The following is a 6,000-nucleotide window of genomic DNA, read 5'->3' on the forward strand; positions in this document are numbered from 1 at the left end:
ATGGTTATGTTCAGCTACTTGGAGACCATCTGCAGCCATTCAATGATTTCATGTTCCCAAACAGCAATGAAATTTTTATGGGTGACAGTGTGCCATGTCTTTGGGCTGTAATTGAGATCATGATTGGTTTGAAGAACAGTCTAAACAGTTCAAGTGAATGATTTGGTCACACAGATCAGCCGACATGAATCCTATCAAACATTTATGGGACAGAATTGAAAGATCAGTTCATGCACAAAATCCTGCACCAGCAACACTTTTGCAGCTATGGACGACTGTCACCTGTCAACCTAACCTAGTACTTGGACTGCATTACAGATAACGATTTCACCACAATGAGGATTTCATGTTCACATTCGTCAGTTCACCATGTCACAACTAAATTGTCACCTTTTGGCCTAATCTATACCTCTCACTGCACTACAGCCAGACTATCACCACAACCTATATTCCAAAAAATGATATAGACGAAAAAAATATTGTCATTGTTCTGTTCTCTTTCCATTTGTGTATGTACGATTTCACAAGCTACAACATTGGTACGTCGCAGGAAAAACCTGACAACAGCTGTCAGTGGTTCAGTTGATCCACATCATACTATTGCAGAGGTAATCCTAAAAATGGTAGTTTTATATGTGAAATAAACTGTAATACAGAACTAAGGATCACAGTAATTTTTTTAGGCCTATGAGAAGATTCTGAAAACAATAACTTGTTTTCCATATTGCCTTCAAGTATTAGGATCAAAACAATGTCACATAAAAGTGTGTCTCATAATTTGACCTCAGTCGTAAATTTTCTTAGCACACTAAGTGTTCCTTTGATTGAAAAAAATCTACCTATTAAGGAATACATCAAAAAGTCCCAGCAGCTTGACATGTTTACTGCCACAGGCTTAGTGACAGATGCTTCACCATCAGGCCACGAGAGGCACACGGCTTTAGGCGTGAGGTCCTGCTGTGGTCACTGGCAGCCACACAATGTCAGGCGTGTGGTTCTGCTGTGCCCACTAGCAGCCATCCAGCAGCTGACATGTTAATACTGTGTGCCAAACCAGGCCATGAGCCCAGAATCTTGCCTTTGACTGAGAGTGCTCTTACTGACCATGCTGCATGGGTCTGACTCTCAAACTGCCCTCAGAGCTATACTTTCACCAGTACCTCTCTCCTACCTTCATTCACTTCACAGAAGCTCTCTTGCATACCATGGTGGACTAGCACTCCTGGAAGAAAGGATGCTGTGAAGAAATGGCTCGGCCACACCCTCTGCAACACCATTGTGCGCCTTTTTGAAACTTCCTGACAGATTAGAACTGTGTGCCTGAGCAGCTTGATTCACATGTGGAACCTTGCCATTTGCAGGAAATATGCTTACTGGCTGAGCTATCTGGGCACAATTCTATCACTGCAATATCCTTTCTTCCAAGTGTGCTTGCCCAGTAAACTATGCAGGGAGGATGTGTGAAATTTGGAAGGTGGAAAAGAGGTACTGGCAGAAGTAAAACTGTGATGTCAAGTAATGATTTGTGCCTGGACAGTTCAGTCATTACAAGCATTGTCTGCAAAAGCAATTTTCCCCGTTTGAGCCCTGGTCTGTCACACAGCCATAACCTGCCAGGAAGTTTCCAAACTTATCAAATACTGCTATAGAGGGAAATAGTCATTCTGGATGGTTACACATTTGTAAGTAGACCTTTAGACCAGAATTGCTCAATTAGCTTTAATAGACAACATAGTACCTCTTATCATAAAATGTTGCACCAATGCAACATCCAAAATACCATGGATAGCAAAAAGAATTAGAATATGTTACCAAAAAAGGAATGCATAGAATGACTAGGTATGTGAATCTGCTCTCATATAATAAAATGTCTTGCAATATGCTCACAAAAGTTATTAAAAATCAGTGTAGCTGCATGTAGCTTTTAACATTGATAATTGTGAGAATAAAATAAAAGCCTGTATGTGGGAAAATGATTATTTAATTGCAGTAATGCACTTATCATCATTCTAGTATCTCTATTAATCATAGCGATAACATTTAACTTTTTTGAATGGAGCTTTCGTAATTTCTGCTGCTAATATCATAGTTATGAGAGAGATGAATTTAACTGTGTTTCACACTACCAAATCACATTATTAGTTTTAATTACAATATTTATAACTTATGGTTTAAATGTTTTGAACATGAAACTGATTGCTGCCTGATGCAGAAGTTTGTGTCATTATACAGAACTGTTGTGTCATGCTGATGGTGCAGTCCAGCTTGATGTGGCTAAGAGAGTCTACTTACAAAAGGGGAATAGTGAAGAAGAATTACATTTAAAACTGATACTAGTGATACTTGGTTACTCGTGGTTGGAATGACACACTGACTGAAAGTAAGGATGTGGCATCTAAGGATGATTCGCTAGTTAACTATGGTAACAATTCTGCTTTTGTTTCTGCCAGAGCCTTGGAAGAAAGGTACACTATGTGAGCAACAGTATCCAGACACCCCCAAAAGCATACGTTTTTAATATTAGGTGCATTATGCTGCCACCTACTGCCAGGTACTCCATATCAGCGACCTCAGTAGTCATTAGACTTCGTGAGAGAGCAGAATGGGGCACTCTGTGGAACTCATGGCATTCGAATGTGGTCAGGTGATTGTGTGTCACTTGTGTCATAAGTATGTACACGAGATTTCCACACTCTAAACATCCATAGGTCCACTGTTTCTGATGTGATAATGAAGTGTACAGCACGAAAGCAGACAGGCCAACCTCATCTATTGATTGACAGAGACTGCGGGCAGTTGAAGAGGATCGTAATATGTAATAGGCAGACATCTATCCAGACCATCACATAGGAATTCCAAACTGCATCAGGATCCACTCCAAGTACTATGACAGTTAGGTAGGAGGTGAGAAAATTTGGATTTCATGGTCAAGTGGCTGTTCATAAGCCGCACATCACTCTGGTAAATGGAAACAATGCCTTGCTTGGTGTAAGGTGCATAAACATTGGACAATTGAACAGTGGAAAAACATTGTGTGGAGTGACAAGTCATGGTACACAATGTGGTGATCCAATGGCAGGGTATGGGTATGGCGAATGCCTGGTAAATGTCATCTGCCAGCATGTGTAGTGCCAACAGCAAAATTCAGAGGCGGTGGTGTTATGGTGGGCTCATATTTTTCAGGGAGGGTGCTTGCACCCCTTGTTGTTTTGCATGGCACTATCACAGCACTGGCCTACACTGACGTTTTAAGCACCTTCTTGCTTCGCCCTCTTGAGGAGCAGTTTGGGATGGCGATTACATCTTTCAACACAGTTGAGCACCTGTTCATAATGCTAGGCCTGTGGCAGAGTGGTTACACAACAATAACATCCCTGTAATGGACTGGCCTGCACAGAGTCCTGATCTTAATCCTATAGAACACCTTTGGGATGTTTTGGAACGCCAACTTTGTGCCAGGCCTCAACGACCAACATCGATACTTCTCAGTGCAGCACTGTATGAAGAATTGGCTGCCATTCCCCAAGAAACCTTCCAGCACCTAACTGAACATATGCCTGCAAGTGAAGAAGCTGTCATCAAGTCTAAGGGTGAACCAACACCATACTGAGTTCCAGCATTACCGATGTAGGGTGTCACGAACTTGTAAGTCACTTTCAGCTAGGTGTCCGGATACTTTTGATCAAATAGTGTACATGTCAAAAATTGATGGGATTTGTAAAATGGGGAATTGATGTATAAAGACTGCTAAATAATAACTTTGCATCATGAGTTTAATGTCATGATACACACTGAAATTGCTAAATTACATCAGTAATAGCAACAATAGGCGAATAACACAAAAAATGTGACAATAAACACTTCCTTAAAATTCCATTTATGTCTTCAACTGTTCAAAATGCCTACGGTCTACTACAATATAAGTTTGCTGTCACTGCCGTGAGGACTTCTGGACAGACTGTAGAGATTCCTTCAACATCACTGCACATGCTGCAACAATTTGATGTTTTAAATCCTCTTGGATCATCATAACTTGTATGTAGATGTCATGTTTGCATTTCTCCATCAAAAATAGTACAGTGACATCCAGTTGATGAATGCACAGCCCAACCAATAAACCTTCATGTACTGTCCAGCAAAAGAGCTGGGTGAACACTTTCTAGCCATATATGAGTAGTGAGCTGGGCACCTGTCATGCTGGTATCACATACATCTACATATTTCAAGTGGCACTTACTCTCGGAGAGCCAGTAGCACTTACATAAGAAATTGTTTGTATCTTTTCCCATTCATGTTTCTTCAATGAAGTAAGGACCAATTACATAGTATCCAATATACCCTCACCAACAGCGACCCAATAATCCATATTTCTTACAATGAGCCACCGGTGAAGAGAATTCTTTGAAGGAAGAACCTATTGTCCTGATGTTGCACCAGAATTGAGTGACAGAATTGCATGTTATTTCTGCAGTCCCACTGGTTAATCTGCTGATGAAATGACACAATACAGATGGAGGCTGTTAGTATAGAAACAACATTAGGCTGACTTATTCCAGTGGCACTAATGCTTTCTCTGCAGCTAACATGACTGTGTATTATCAGCAACAGCTGCCAGAACACATATTTTCTTTGCTCCTCTTATTGCAAGCTTCCTTCTTACAATCTGTGTAGTACTCCAGTACCAGTACAATAACAATTTATGCACATTTGCTGAATTGTCATTCTTGTTAGACACTGTAAGGATACCTTTTTGCGTACAACTCAGTCTTGCCTTTGCAGTCCTTCTGCATTTTCTTTAAAGAAGTAGCATTTCTATTTTCTCTTGATTTGAGGAAGATATTTATTTTTTTCAGAGTAACTAGTATTTGTCACATATGAACAATACAGAGTGAATGAAAACTGCATTTCCTTTGTGTCCTTTTTATACCAATATCACAGTGGTGGAGCACTCCATTTCCTCCTCTTCTGACTTAACGCATTTCCTTATTTGGGTATAAAATCATGAATTTCCACATAAGATAGCAATCCTAAGTTCTAAATATTGCAATCATTCTGAAACTAGTGCTCAAATTTTGAAGAGGGAAACACCATTAAATTTGTATCTTTTTGGAAGAACGATACCAACAACAGAAATTATTTATAGTTCCATTTGAAAAAATGAAATTAATACCAATGTCTCTGTAATTATTATAGGTATGAAAAGAGACTATATGTTGTTTACTGAGAAATTTCTCATAATTATGATATCTTAAATGGTTCTGAAAATATTTGGGTGAACAGCTTGACTGTATCACCTTGTATACGAATGATCTAGTAATGGATAACATCGAAAATTCCATGAGGTTTTTTGTGGATGGTGCTGTTGTATACAGCACAGGTCACAATGCTAGAAAATTCTAATGAAGTTCAGGATGACCTGCAACGGATTGAAGCTTCATGCAAGGATTGGCAGTTTACCCTCAATATAAACTAATTAAAAATATTGTGCATAAATAGGCAGAAAGACCCATTATTGTATAAATATGCAGTTATAAGACAATTGCTGGAAGCAATAAGATCCATTAAATATTTCCAAGTATGTGTATGTAGTGATTTAAAGTGGAATGACCATATAAAACTTATCAGAGGTATGGCAGATTCCAGGCTGAAATTCATTGGAAGAATCCTGACAACCAACAAAGGAGGTAGCTTTCAAAAATCTCATTCAACCAATACTTGAATATTGCTCATCAGTCTGGGATCCATACCATATAGGATCAATAGGGAAATAGATAAGATTGTGAAAACAGCAGTGCATTTCATTATAGGTTCATTTAGTAAATGTAAAAGCATCATGGAGGTGTTCATCTATGTCCAGTGGCAGACACTTCAGGAGAGGCACTGAGAATCATGATGTGGTTTACTGTTAGAATTCCAACTGCATATGATCCTAGAAGAGTCAACGAACTTGCTTTCTCCCATGTATATTTCACAAAAAGACCATGAAGGTAAAATCAGAGA

Source organism: Schistocerca piceifrons, chromosome X (assembly GCF_021461385.2).
Source record: "Schistocerca piceifrons isolate TAMUIC-IGC-003096 chromosome X, iqSchPice1.1, whole genome shotgun sequence".
Taxonomy (NCBI): domain Eukaryota; kingdom Metazoa; phylum Arthropoda; class Insecta; order Orthoptera; family Acrididae; genus Schistocerca; species Schistocerca piceifrons.